The sequence below is a fragment of the Toxotes jaculatrix genome, chromosome 17, assembly GCF_017976425.1.
Source record: "Toxotes jaculatrix isolate fToxJac2 chromosome 17, fToxJac2.pri, whole genome shotgun sequence".
Classification (NCBI taxonomy): domain Eukaryota; kingdom Metazoa; phylum Chordata; class Actinopteri; family Toxotidae; genus Toxotes; species Toxotes jaculatrix.
The window spans coordinates 16,454,180-16,470,237 of NC_054410.1; positions in this window are offsets into that span (position 1 = coordinate 16,454,180).

Consider the following 16,058-nt stretch of genomic DNA (forward strand, 5'->3'; position numbering starts at 1 on the left):
AATTGTATGTCTGTAACCTGACTGGGCTAAATACCAGTCATCAAAAGGTTTTCTTTGTCTTTATTTGATAAGCTCCAGCCTCTCTATCAGATACAGATGGATGCCTCATTTGCTCAGATGGCTACTGATCTTGTCTTGCATTATCAAAGTTCACCACTGACAGTTCTCATAATGTCATGTTTCGACTGCAGCAGCACGTCGTTTTCTCAAAGCGACAACACTATATATCTTTGGTGGGATTCTGAAATTGACAGCCCCTCCAAATGCACACCCTAATCAAGCAATTTCCCCAATTCCATTCCCATCAAACTGCTCTTTAGCTGTTGAACTGAGGAGTTTTGTTGTCCTTTTCTAATGCTAATCTACCCTATTCAGTATCTCTCTATGAGGCTATTTGTTGTGAAATAAATCCCCTTGTTTGCCTCCTGCATGTATAATTGATATTGTTGCTGGGCTTTTTGTTTGTGCTGTGGAGAGCTGAAAGGCGGTACTTTGGAGGTGATGAAGAAAATGAGACTTGCAACATTGCTGTTCCAGCTGAGTTCAGCAGAGGTTGATGCCAGTGATCAGCCTTTGCTGGATGTCATACTGTGCATTCATGACTATTTTCAGCAGATTATGGCTCACAATATAGAAAACCTCGACCACTGCTTAACATACCCCTGTTGCTCTCCTTTTTAATTTGTGTGTCATGCAGAAAACTCATCACTCTGTATATACTGGCACCATGGATGAGACTGCATCAAAAGTAAAGATACATCAGGTAAGGTGAAACGTCTGGACTCAATTTGTGACTTAATACAGTTTGGTGAATATAATATCAGTGACTGCATAGACAAATGCATAGCAAAACTACTGGGCTCACAAATAATGAGTGCTCTTATCTATATATCTCTTAAAACACATCCATTTCAACTCTACAGTGAATTATCTACTATATAGTTCCTCCCTATTTAGAAAAAAATATACATAGCCCAAATGCAAAATAAAAATAGTTTTGATGATAGAGTAGGTGTAGTTTTCCAAGTATTTATCAGTAAAAACAAAAAAGTGCCATGCATACATTTTTAAAATCTTACTACATGAATGGCTGCATTGAAAATATTATTTTCCCCATTTGTAGTTTTATACATTGTTTCTGCGCTGTTTCTCCCTGCTGCTTCTCTGAAAACATACAATGTGTATGGCCATTGATATGCCCTAACAGAGGTCACAATTTGCATGAGAATTAACAGCTAGTAAATTAAATTGATATTCAGTGCACATCTCCGTTGAATCCTTCAGACCTTTGTTCCCCTGCCTGGCAGAGCCCATGTTCAGCCCCTAGCTAGTCAGAAACATCTGTGCAGTTAATAATTTGATAAACAGCTTACACAAATGCTAAATTATCTTCTCCACCCCCTCCCTTTTTCTTCCTCCCCTTGTGTGAGACTTGGAACAGTTGGCTCACCTCTCTGTGGTGTTGGGTTTATCTGTCTTTTGTGGCTGTTCTTCCACAGCTCTGGTTTTCATGGCTTTCCCTTCACTCCTTTCACTATCACTTAGATACTGAAGCAGTGTTTGGGGTTAATGCAAATCCTCAATTCTCATCTATGAAGAAAAAAGGTTTAGGAGTTGCCTATTGTGGCAAGTTTAAAATGAACTTTGTCTGAACATTTCTTATTCATTCACAGTTTTGTCTGAATAGCATTTACAAAAATGTTGAAGAAGAACTGTGACATTTATCAACACATTTTAACATTTACAATGCCATTGTGCTTCCATTCAGTTAAAGCCCATTGTTTGCCCAGAACTCAGGTGACTCCCTGTGAAATTGCAAATTAAGGTCTGACATATTTTTTCCAGAGTGCATTCTACATCAGAGTGCAAAAGCTTTCAAGTTCCACGTGTTAATTCAATGGTCACTTGTTTCTATAATTGGCTGATACCACTAGCGAAAGAGATTTGACCGGGCTTTTATAATCGCTTCAAAAGGTAGGCACTTGTAGTTGGCACAGGTATAGTTTGATTTTCACAAAGTTATATTAAAAAGATTGAATGTGTCCAGATGATGATATTAGTAGTATCTGTTCAAAACCAGGAATGATTCAATTTTAAAAAGGATGCAAAATATCACAGCTTTATGTGTGTGTGTGTGTGTGTGTGTGTGTGTGTGTGTGTGTGTGTGTGTGTGTGTGTGTGTGTGTGTGTGTGTGTGCGTGTGTGTGTGTGCACGTGCCTGCATGCCTGCATACAGTTTATTTGTGTCCATGTTTTGCGAGTACGTTTTTGTCTACGAGAGGACAGCAATTAGTTAAGTGCTATCAAGTGAACGAAAAGCTGCAACAAATCCCCTTTATAATTTCATGGAAAAGAAAGCTGACAAAATAGAACGGGGCGGAGGGAAGCTAGTTTCCAATGCTTGCCTTTTCAGTTGTGACTTAAGAAATTGAACGCCAAGAGGCTGTGCTAAGCTGTGTAAAACCACATTGCATAAAATTTCTTTCAGATGCAGAGTTTTTTCTTAAAACTTGCATTTTTTTTTCGTGTAGATATTGTCTCTTGTATCAGTAAGGCTAAGTGAGGAGATCAGATTCACAATGATGCTGCACTTGTTGGTTATTTGAATAAACATCAGGGCAGTCTCGAGTGCTGTCTGAGAGCACAATGCTTCAGTGTGGTTTTAACAAAGAGTCCCAGGTCTAATGACAGTGGCCTGTTGTTGGTGCATGCATGCCTTGTGATGTTGTAGTTTGCAGACTGGATTCATTCTCTGCCTTCTCTTTTTTTTTAATATATCCTTTCCTTTGGGCATTTGCAGTTGGTGTCTCTTTCCAGTAATTTTTACATTCTCGTCGTCCACCGGCAGATCCTGTCAGCGGGCGAGAGAGACAGAAAGGAGAGGATCATCTCTCGGTTTGACAAGAGTCTGTGGAGTCTGGAGTTTGACTGACAGCTGATAGCAGGGGTTGGTGTGGCACACAGCAGCGAATAAGGGCAGCATATGTGGCTGTCAGATGATGAGATTCATGTGGGCTGGGCTGTTTGGGTCAGATGCCTGACAGCCAGGGCTTGATGTTTGCTCCTGTAGTGGGCCTGCTTGGTTACACTGATCCCTGGTCTTGTTAAGATGGTGCTCACCCACCTCCATCTTTACCTGCCCAGGCTCGGTTTTAGTGGACTTTCTTTCGCACAGAGGGTGACTTGCACTGATGTGAACCTATTACTAATGTTGAACTAGTGGGTAGCTTGTGGCATTTTTGGTCCTGTGTCTCTTTGTGTCAGTATCCTGTGTGTTAAGCCAATGTATACCCAGGTTTTCTATGTGTTACAGCAGTATCACATATATAGGTAGTCTGTATTTTCTTCACTTTGCAGTATAATTGTAAAAACATTGTATGTATACTAAAACTGCAATAATGGTACAGGTAATCAGCAATTTTTATATGGTGTCTTAAATTCAAGAATTATGCTACAAAGATCTGTAACTTTCTATCTGAGGAATCCGAGCAGCCAATAGACATCACCTCTTTGCACACCCAAAGAGCCAATCCAGTCCTGGATGGCCCATTTGACCCAATCACCCAGGAGAGGCCCACAGGGCACATGTCACATCCACATTAAGGCATTAGGGAATGCTTTATTTGTTTGCGTGAGAGGCATCCTCTCCTGTCTCTTCCATGGGTCACACTCGGTTGACACTTTCACTGGATGTCATTGCGCTTATGTGGGTTCCGTCTTCTAGGTCAAATTATCCTTCAATTTGAACTAAAATTGGGAACAGCAGAGGCAAGGATCAGCTCGGGCCCCGGCCCTCTCCTCTGTATTAAGCCATCACAGTGTTGTAAGGCAAGCTCATATAATGAACCCTGTCACCGCTGCCACTGCACCAATATCCCCACAACACAGCGTGCATATTGATTGCACATTGTGAGTGCGAGAACATGTGTGCATGCATGTGTGTATGTAATGTATGTGTGCATGCTCGCGCAAGCTCACCTTTTTCTAGCAAGGAGCAAGGGAATCGTGTTACTCTCTGACTGATTAGAAAGCTCATGCATAGGAAATCACGACAGAGACACTGCTCCCCATCTGCCCGCAGTGCAGGTGAAAACAATTTACACATCGGCAGGCTAATGGATACATTCATAGGGAGCATAGACAGAGGGAAAGAGGGATTGAGGGGGAGAGAAAACAGAGAGAGAGAAAGAGAGGGGTTGTAATGGGCCCAGGCCAATGCAGGCCAGTGGCCCTGCTCATGCAGCCAAGCCAGATAGCAGCGTATCAGATAACACATAATCACCGGGGTCAGGGACTAATGAATGCGGTCGCGGCCCACCAGAGCAGGCTTTTGCCCGTGCTAAAGACACTTGTAAACAATTCAGCTGGGTGAAACATGGCAATAATATGTTGATTCAGCAGGTAATGAGGTTCTCCCTGAATCCATACCCCCAGCTAACCCCTCTCCCAGGTGGGCCAGTGAAGAGCAGCAAGTCAGGTTGGTGAGCCCACACCTCTGCCGATGACCTTTCCATGGCAGTAAGGACACGAGGCAGTCTGAAGAGGACTATTCTCGTATTGCACAAGGCGCTGAGTGTCAGAACTTTCATTCGCAGCAAGCAAATGAACAGGCAGGCGCTGCATGCTAATGAGCGGCAGGCTATTTTCCACCTTTTTTATCTGCACATTATGCTCTTGACTTTGGAGAAGGTGGGAATTAGGTTGGACCTCAGTGTCAGGCTGCCTGATGGCTCCGCTCAGGAAAAACTGGTAATTGAAGCCGATGGCTGCCGCGGAGGAGGTCTGAATTTGGAAATAAACAGTTTCAAGCACTGCACGTCATTTCTATAGAGATGACAGGGGGAATGGAAATGAGCTGTCTGGATCTAATGTGCTTTCGCAGCAGGGAAAAAAGGGGGCCATCTTTCAGATAACAATTCCACTCATTAGGACTTCAGTGCCGCCGTAATGACGAGAGACCAAGTTGCTAAATTCACAGAGGACAATTAGGAAATGCTGGCACCCAGACAGACCAAGTAAACAAGGACACATGGCTCAGAATCCTTCATATATTGTGGCTTGACATTGTGAGATACACCTGATAGCTTTCAAGGGTAGTTAAAAAAAAAAAGGAAAAGCAATAAATGGCCTCCTACTGGGTAATTCTTGCCACAGTAGCTACTCCATTGTTATTGCTTGTTTATTTGCATAATGGGAAATAGACCAATTAATTCCCCTCTCCTTGTGAAGTAAGTTGTTCGTGTTTGATTCTATGCTTGTTAAAGGGGAATGCCACAGATTAAAAGCATGCTTTTTCGTGCCAGTTTCTATTTAAAACTGGATTTGCTATTATAAAAGAAAGCATCTGGATGTACAGTAGAATAAACACTGTTTATCACAGCTGTGACTGTAGCAAATCAGCTTCACATTTCTATGTCTCAGTATCGCATTGAGTCACAGTTTACATTTTTGTTTTTTTGCTCTTTGGAGAGACCCGTACATTTTCCCTATTAAAGACAAGTCATGAGCCCCTGATAAAAAAAAAAAAATAGTTAATTCACATTTTCTTGACCACTTCGCTGCGTCTCCAAGGACATTTGTGCAACATAGGAATATGTTTTTATGTTCAGTGCCAGTGTAACAGTCCAGTCATATTTTACATTTGTTACATAACATAACATTATATTAAATGACTGCAGCTATTTAAGTGTTGTCATAGTAACAGGTGCCTAACTGTGGAGAAGTTGTTGTAGGAACAGCAGTAAAAAGTCTAACAGTAAACAGATCGCATGAGACACTGGTAACTTGGCTAACCTTGGCTATTTTGGCAGATGTGGCCTCTTCACCTTCCGCTCACTTGGCTCCAATCCACTGTACCCCCTGTGGTTAACACCAACTTCTCAGGCTCTGCAATACTCCAGTGTAGCACTGCCATGTGTGTGTCCACTGCATCGCCCTCCCTTAGGAGCCACTGCCTCTCCGTATTTCAATTTCCAGCGGATTATCAACAACAATGCATTTCCTCAACAGTTGTGCAAAGTTCCTCCGCTCCCCTCCTACACCAACTCTTCCCCTGGATGCCCAAACAAAGCCCTGAACCCCAAAATGTAACTTGTGGCCATCTCAAGCAGGATTACATGAGCTGAATGACGGTTTGCTCATTAAAATCTTTGCAAGCATGGCCGCTGGATTGATCTGTCTCACCGCATCAGGGTAAAGAATTTGTTTATATACTTAAAAATGACAGCGGCGGTTAATCTCTGATGCTTTTTAATGTGGCATCAATATGACATGGGAAAAAAAAAAAGCAACCTTCCATGGACGCGGCATGCAACCTTGATGTAGCGGGCGAGACCACAGGGGTTTCTTAGACTCCGATAGCCTTCATGCTCATGAATAAAACAGGGGGTTTAGGGGGCTTCCTGTGCAGCTAATTCACAGCGCCGAGCTTCCAATCTGTTTTTATGGTACTTGGGCGGAACAATTTCTCTTCCCCTGCTTCAGGGCTGCATACAGCACGGAGAGCGGATTCTCGGGAGCTCGTACAGGGATAGTAATTTGCCATAATCAGTCATTGTGCACTGGTGAGTTCAGCACAAGCTGAGACACATGATACTTTGTGGTGTTTCTTCAATTTTATGCAAATAAACAAAGCAGTACAGCTTCTAAAATTGCCCCTCATTTCTATCATGAAAATGTCTGTTGGCATATAACTGCCAACACAACTTTCATGTAGGTGTTAGTTATGAATGATTTATGTATTTGCTAAGCTCTGGTGTTCTTTTCTATGAGTTATGTATTTAGGCTCTGAAGAAGTGTGGGTTTTCTTTCCTTGTAGCAAATGACAGATTACATCACCATGTGCTTTTAAACCAAACCTGCTAAAATACCAGGCAACACATCGCCATCACTCACTGCAATTAGTAATGAGAAACGCGGTTCTCTTCCTCGTGAGTCCTGTTTGCAGACTCATTACCAGGCCCTGCTGGTTCCTCCAGCACTGAGAGGAAGTTAAACAAAGCGCCACTCACACGCAGCCCCTCCGTGACGACAACAGGCTCCAGACCCATCGCCAAACGCTGAGAAGTGAAGGGCCTGCGAAAACAAACCACTACGACACCCTTCACTCTTTCTTCTACTCGACCGCACCCTGTCATCATCCGAGCCAATCACTAGTGCCTCAAGCTACGTTAAGAACTGAGAAAACAAACCACCAGGCAGTAAAACCCCAAACCTCTCCATCTTAATTCTACCACACAGCTCATCGTATCACAGGTTGTAACGGGAAACCAACCCTCTTTATTTAATTGTGATTTTAAGTCATAATTGTACTTTTTGTCTTTGTCACAACAAAAATTTAAATTAGACGCATAATGGACTTGAGAGTTCACAGAGATATGATCAAGATCAACTGAAGGCAAACACAGAGGCAGGTGTACATATTGATATACTGCATGTGCGTACACACACATACAGTATACACACACAAGAGGCAGAGGGGACCTAATTAAATGTAGACAGTGACTGTGTGGACCGGCGTACAGTGGAGCTGGGCCCCAAGCTGCTACAGCAACAGTTCATCTCGGCCAATTACATGTTGCATCAAAGCCAGGGCAGCCATAAAGTGGTGGGTTCACAGGCGACATTGTTGTGTGCGTGGTCAGCAATCAGCAACATCCCCTGCTGGGATCTGCCGCCGTTGAAGCCATAGAGAGAGTCACCTGACAGCAGCCAGTACAGCAGAGGCCCGCCTGCCTGCTGTGTGATCTTCTCCTAATGTGTATGTGACTGAACCGCAGGCCTCTGGGATGGAAGTCGTGCGATATTTAAAAAATATATATCCAAACCCCCAGCGGGTTTTCTGTTTATCGGCCCTCTTTCAATCAGAATATGTGTGTGTTTGATCTTCACAGTTCCTGAGTGTGATGCAACCAAACTAATGACCAAAAGTAACTACTTTTGTGCAATAATTAATAATACAAAACAGTTGAATCCCGTCAGGTTTGCTCATTGCTTTACCTTGTGTTTGCCGTGGTCACGAACAAGACATCCAGTGATTACCTTCCTGCCATGAAGCTTGACTTTCACATTTTCTGATTCAACAGTCCTAATTTGCATGGTTAATTTTCCCATTGACTTCAGTGAGAAAATTGGCTCAGAAAATTAGAAAGGGTTGCATGTTCTTTTTTCACTGTTGGATTTTTATGCAGCTGTATATTCTGGTCTCTTGTAATTGAAGATGAACATTTTATTTAAGCAATGAAACAATGATGCCTAGGATAATTTTTTGCCATAAAATGAAATGCATTAGCAAAGATCTCACTCATTCTCCGGTACTTATATCTCAGTAGTCAGTCTTATCCACTGTATATACAGGTGATCCTATAAGAGCCGTAAAGAGCCAAGAGAATGAGAGCAGAAGGAGTGCAGTTAAGAGTAAGTTCAGTGTTTAGCCTGTGGATGGGCACAGGTACATTGAGTCTCCTGGTCCTGTCTGTGACTGAGCAGCAGCAGTTCTCCCGTTTCTCTCCTCAACCCTAAAGCTGCGAGTGAGGCGGGAGTCGGCCCAGGATGGGTTTCCCGGGATTAGGAAGGGGTCAGGGCTGAAGTGCTGCCACTCTTCCTCTCAGCAGCCGAGCCACAGCTCCCTCATTATACCTGAGGAGTCAAAACATTACCCATGGTGCACTGGGGCCTCTGGGACAGGTCCATCCCTTGCACCACGCAGGGTGGGATGGACTCACTTCCATTGCAGCCAAGGGGAATATGCGGATGTTTTTTTGTGTAATCATCATTAGTACATATTGAGACAGAGTTTTGATTGCTGTTGAGAAATAATTCCAAAGAGCAGGAACCATAATGTTTGAAATTGGTTTTCAGTATTTAAACTTATTAAGAGCACTTGAGAACACGCGCTCTTCTTCTGACTCTCCCTCTCTGACATTCTTGTGAATGTGTCTATTGTGGGTGACAAAGTGTGTGTCAGCTTATGCACGGCAAATAGACCTTGCCTTCACAACACATAAAGGCATCCATTAACCAATCACATCAATAACCTTTTGTTAATTTATATATATTTATTTATATATTTCTCCCTTTCCTTCAGCGAAACATAATTGCCGATTACGTAATGTTTAGGCCCGGCATGTTGATTAATGTCCAGTGTTTGAAAGGCTGCGGTTCTTACTGTGAATTAGAGAATGATTAGTGCATGGCAAATCTACTTCATTCTAAATATGTTAATTAACAGTCTATGCAGTGGGTGCAGTAGTTAAAAGCACTAGTAACCTCACACAAGCTTCAAATGTAACCACACTCTAAATTGCTTGCCGTGGGTTTCTTTGAAAGGCTATATTTAATTAAATGGCATACAGTAGCCATCTCGGGGCTAATGGAACTTATATTATATGTAAGAGATCTGGTGAGGAGTCACTTAACCATCCATTACGACTGCTGTTTCAGTTCTGTGGCACTGTTCTCGAGCCACATGTAAATGATGGGGATTAAATCAGCGTTCTAATACAATTTAGCCAAGACGTGTGAATTGAGAGGAGTTTTGCAAACCAGTAAGGTAGATTTCATGTATTAATACTATTGATTTTCTTCAATACATTGCAGTTCAACAATCTAGATTTTCTGTAATATAATATCTATAATAATGATTTAAGCACTACTAATATGATGTAAATACAGTTTTTTCGTTGGATTTCAGATTCAGTGCTAGATGAGAACAGACTTGTAAAATCTACAGTATGTAAACACAGGGCCAATCCAGTAAGACAGAGTGGCTCTTCAGAAGCACTAACAGAGCACAGAGCCACCTAGTGTTAGCACTCAGCGCACAATAGGCTCCTCTGGTGGCTTCACATCCTACAATGCTGTCACTGAACGGCCAGAAAAGCACACTGACAAATTATTAAAAGAATATACGGGCTTACTTGTGTGACAGTTTTCAAGAAAATCCATTCTAGGTTGATTTCAGCATAGCTTGGACAACATGCAGGAAAATAATCTGTTATTTAACAAAAACAAAAACATGTATTTGGATACACAGTGGTTGGTGAACACTGTAAAGTGTTAGTATTTCAACTTTTGCATAGTTTGAAGCATAACAATAAGCATTGCCAGCCCTACACACATCCTTGTTTCATTGTGTCAAGCTGCCCCAGTAATGTAGCATGGTTTCTCATATCTTGGTTAAGGGTGCCCCCATCTGGCCAACAGCTCACTAATCTGTTCACAGATGGTGCTGAGGCAGTTTGGTCGCTCCTTTGCTTCCTCCCACCCCACCACTCGTTCTTTGCACTGATTCCTGTTATGAAGGCTCAGTGTCCCATAATATAGATTGTTTGTGTGAACCTACCCATGATAATTCTGCGTTGACATGAGGTGATTTCGATCATTTTAGACATCTAATAGTATTTACAATGTGGAATTTAATTTTACCAAAAAAAATTAAGAGTTGTGGAAGATGCTTATTTTGCACCAGAATTTTAAGGATTTATTGCTATCTCTCTCCTTTACTCTCTCTCCTTTACTCTCTCTCTCTCTCTCTCTCTCTCTCTCTCTCTCTCTCTCTCTCTCTCTCTCTCTCTCTCTCTCTCTCTCTCACACACACAGTTTCAACATCCATGCAGCAACAGTTGTTTTGGGGCAGTCTTGGTGTATTGGGTGAAATGAGGGTGGCAGCGCGCGGCGTTGTAATTTGCAGCCGTGCTGGAGGAGCCCATTTTCTTGTGTGTGGTCAGTGGGCGCTGGCTGCCGTTCATCAGTATGGAAGTCTATGAGGTGAGGAAAAATTGTAATGATGGACACTGTGCGGCAGGAATCAGCTGCTCAATAAGCCCCCCTAATTGCTTAGCAACAGTGTTCCAGGGTCTCTCATTTGAGATCAAGAGTTTAGTGGACTGAAGACTCCGCTTTGGAGAAATAGAGCTTGTGCCATTCGATAAGACGGCGGAGAAATGGGCTCTATCTTCTACTTCCTCCGTGCCCTCCCTCCCATTCCTCCACCCCCTTCTCCTCTCTCTCCTTCTTTTTCTCTCTTACCCTCTCCGTCTCTCTGCCACCAACACCACCAACCTCCCCAACCCTTTCCTACCAGGATGATTATGTTACCTTTCAACTGCATGATGTATTCAGTTCACTAGATTATTTTCTGTCATCTCAGTTAATTGAATTCTGTCCATCACATATAGATGTTTTCACATTTGCATAAAGGTTAGAGTGGTGAAGAGTGTCAAACTTCAATTTAGACAATGTCACTCAAATAAATATGCTGGCCTCTTTCTCTCTCTCTCCCCCTCTTCTGGCTCTCTGGAGGTGGGTATTCACGGATTCTGTCTGAATTTACATAGATCTGTATTCCCGGGGTGTGCTGGCTCTCATATACATGTAAATATGAATATGAAAATGACCGGATGGCTGTCTGATATGGGCTGCGTGACCATGTGTAGCTGGATGTGTGTGAATCTTTTCAATAATCTGCCTGTTGGCACGTGTTTGATTTTATGTGCGAGTTTCTGTCCACATGGTCACCCTCACCGCAGGTTTGTGACACAGACAGTATGTAGGCATGGCTATCCTCTGCAGAGGCTCTCAGTAAGCACTTCCTCCTACTCCCCTACTCATTGTCAAGTGCCTCTAACATCAAGCCTACAACGTCATGTGAAAATGTAGGACCTCAGCGGGAGGGGTAAGAAGAGGACCTACCCGAGTATAACGTGTAAATGTATCTCTACAGGCAGACACATGCACATAAAAGCATGGTGGTAGATACAGACACATTCATTTTACACACACACTCCTCCATTGAATGTTTAAAGCAGTTTCTCCATGGCAGCCAATCTGTTAAATGGCTACGACTGACAGAGGGAAACGGAGCATAATAACATGTCACACAAGGAAACATAGCAAAGAGGGGGGTGAGAAAGGCAGACTTCTCTGACAGACAAGAAGACCCGGGCCAATTCACATTTAATAAGTGTCCCGGAATATCCAATTATGTTTGCTTTTGAAAATTGATTCATGTGTCTTTAGAGGCAATTTTCATATTAGCCTCTTTCAAATAAACATCTATTAGGTTTATGTATCGCATTGGCGTGTGGCGACAGCGTGCAGCCAGAGCTAAAATAAGTCTGTGTCAGTTAGTCAATAAATGGGAGCGCGAAGACGACGGACAGATTAGAGTGCTTATCTCTTTTCATCAGCTCTGAATGCCAGCTGAATTGAAGGTCAATATCTGAGGATTCTCCAGGTGTCTGGAGAGTATGGATTGGCTAGTGCTTGCAACGCCTCTGTCCGACTTTGTGGGCAGGCCAGGACCAATTTCAAATGTGTCACAGCCGCATTTGAGCAGTTACCTGGACAAAACCACTATACATTATCCTACATTCCTCTTTAACACTCCTTCCCCCACCGCTCTCTTCTTCATTCTTCTCTCTTCCCTCACCGTCTCCGAGTTCTCTCCACTGGTCTAGATACGTCACACTGTGGGCTTTGTCACGCCTTGTGATACATGGTGTGAGTTATCTGTGGAGACTAAGGAAATGTCTGCTGAGAGACAAGCGAAGGTGGGTTATTATTTATGATAACATGAAAGACAATTGTGTGCTGATATTGACTGGAAGATTTACAATCTTCTTTTAGGAACAGACACAGTCAGAGGCTCAGCAATGGAGAAAAACTTCTTTTTTGATTGGAAATTAGAAAACCCAAATATCGGGGGAAAGTACAAAAGGTGAAAGTATGCCTCTTTTCAATAGGCCATCTGTTTACAGCCATTTTCAAGGTTGTTCATTATTGATTACATCTCTATTTCTCCTTCCAGAGATGCAGTCTAAAAACACTGTAGATAAAGAACTATTTAAAACTCACTGAGGCTGTGTTCAACACTATCTTGCTTCTTTTCTCTCCCCTGGTTTGCAATGAATGCAGCGGTTTTCTCGTTGGAAATGGACGGTGAAAGCCTGATAGGCCGTGAACGGGGCAGATGGCGCTCTGCTCTCGCCTCCAGCTCCCAGTGTTTGTGTTTGAGCTTAGCACTCTGTTCAAACTCTGAAATCACACACACAAAAAAAAACAGTAGATGAAACAACGCTGGCACTCATGTGGTGCCACACATGAGCGTATGCAGAATGTGTGCACGTGTGTGTGTGTGTAGTTGAGGTTGGTTATGAGGCTGTGGAGGTGGCGCTTGTGTATTGAAGGGTCTTGTCCAGTGTGTCAGAGGGCCCTTTCGGCTACTCTCTTCTCAGACAAAGCTTTGGTGAAGGGGCTCACTCCAACAGGACATGGCTGCTGGGGGGAGAGAGCGGCAGCACCACTCCAGACCTACTCGCCTGCAGGAGGAGGCTATCTCAGCCACCTAGTCCGCTCCTCAGGCTGGCCGATACCCTCCACCGCAACCAGCACCACCCACGGGGAAGGCCATATCTGGCCATATCTGACCTTATCTCAGCATGTGCGCAGCTGTCTATCAACACACACTGGTAGAGCCACAGAAAACAACCTTTCGCGGTGAGAGTAGGAAACTCACAAAATTGGCACTACTTAAAAGTGTGCACAGCCAAGCCAGACTTGAAACTGGATGTTACAGGGTAAGGAAATGGTGGTTGGTCTCACAACGTCGGCGCTGACAGTGAACACAGTGAACAAAATTGTTGATAGGACATGAATTTATTTCTCTGCTTTGAATTAAACTGCGCAAGATATTCATATACTTTCGCAGCACTGAATGAGGAGAAAGCGCCTGCTGAGTATTACAAGGAAATGAATGGCTGGCTTTATTTGTGTACGCATCTGTAATGTTATTGTGGCCATTTTTATTCATGCAGGCAAAGTTGTGAGCTCACCCTTGGCTTTTATTTACATGGTAGTCTTTCGTCTGCTCAACGGGAGAGCCTAGCAAGCTGTAGATAGGTCCTTTCAGATACTTACAAAGACTGCTTCAGCTGCTTTTTGTTGCCGTAACTACCTCTTTCTTCCTCACATTCCAAATATCTTTGGTTCAGACCTGGTGGCCTTGATGAACAAGGTTCTATGGAATCAATCAACTGCTTCTCTCAGAAGATCTTAACATGGTTTAATGTTGGCCTTGCCACATTGTCCTTTTGAGATATAAACCTCATCCAACTTACGCCTGAGATCCAAGTTTTTTTTCTGAGGAGTCTTTTTGTGTAGAGTGGATTTCAGAGAGGCCTCAGTGTGGGGAAAAAACACAACTAGAGAGAGACAAGCAAGGCTGAGGCATATTGTTCTCGCTAATAATGAATGACAGCATACCTCAAGTGTTTTTTGTGACACATTCATTCACCGTGGTCAAAGAAACTTTAAATCATTCATCTTTAATGTAAATTCAACTTTTCACAACAAATCACATGAGTGTGGCATGAGGATGTGGAAATAAAATTCAGGCATTTCATCCATCCTGATTTATTTAGGTGTGACTGCAATGCACCAGTAGAATTTTTTACTTTTTTTTTTATTAATATTGCATTTTAGATATGTCCACCTATAGGTGGAGATTACCACCTTTCACATTTCTTTGGCCGGACAAAACCATTGTAAAATGTACAGTGATAGGCTACAAAAAAGACAAATAGGTCTTGTGAATATTATGTTTTCACTGTGTTTGATCAGATAATAAATAACACCTGTATTTTCTTTCTTTTTGTCACGTGCAACAGCCCCATTGTTAGTGAAACAGACATCTATTCATGGTGGACATATGTGCGAAGCACCATCAGCGTCTACAACCTTTCCCAGCTTCAGTAAAACAGCAACATCTGCCTTCAGTTTTTATAGCGCACAACATATGTCCCTTCTTTGGTGACAAAGCTGGCTAAGGATCTCATGCTGTTCCTGTCCCCTAGTCCAAACATACATCTTTAGATACCTGTCAGCCTTTATTATTCTGTCCTCTGTCGCTGCAGATAAGGGAAGTTAAAGTTTAATGAAATGCAACCCAGCCACAGAGGCCCGGCTTTTATAATTTGTCACTGGCTGGGTGCTGGGAGCCCACTGCTATGTAAACATGGAGGCAGTGGTCACGGCCATTACCTCTAAATGACGGAACATGGACAAAGTGGCAGAAATGTCACTCTAAACCAGCCATTTTCCTGTTGTTGCCTTGTGCTGCGCTGTTCTCCCCCATAAACCAAGATGGAGACATCAAAATTTGAAAAACACAAATTCTAATAAAGCCCTCGGTAATGTTTTCGCAGCAAATTACCCACAGAAACCGTATCCAAATGCAGTCATTTCCCGTCTGTATTTTCATATAAAATTGATAGCCAGCATGTTCTGGGTAGCCAGGGATGTAAGAACAGTAAGTGTGATGAGTGTTGGAAGCTTCCAAAGCCCTGCAGCAGTATAATCAGCAGTACTCTCAGAGACTATAGCCAACATACTACATTTAGGGCCTGGGGTATATATGTTCCCTGTCTCATGCACTAGGGCCACAGCACTACTTACACTGTGTCCACCTATATAACCTTAATGACAAATAAAGATAGGCCTGGGATGCCTGCAGCTATAGTGGTCAAGGAGCTCTGATGCACTTTCTATCACTGCGCTGAAGAGTCTTGTAGCTAACAGTAGATTAAATGTATTTCTGACTAGCCGCTCCTTTTCTGCACTGTTATAATCCTGGCGATTTTATACAGAAAAAAAAAAATCAGTTATTAAAATGGTCATTATCTGTCATGAGACAGTGTCATTTGGCCGTAGACAATGAGCAGCACAGTGTGACATAAGAGAGGAGGACCGTCCCTCTTCACTGGTTTGTTCTGCACTAGACAGAACTCTAGGAAACAGCTTATTCTCCCACTTCAATTTTGAGCTCCATTTTAGCCTGGACTGCAGTCTAGCTGAGAGCAGGGGTCCACACACCAGAACAGACACTCGCACACACGGAGCACACACATACACACTTCAGCAGCAGTTGATGTCTTAATACAGGCAGGATCTAATTTAGCTGATCCTCTGACATTTATCCTTTAGGTAAACTCTAGCACTCCCCTCTCAGTCCCAGTGGCACCCGTGCCAACAAAACGGCGCAGGCATATTTTAGAGCGCCG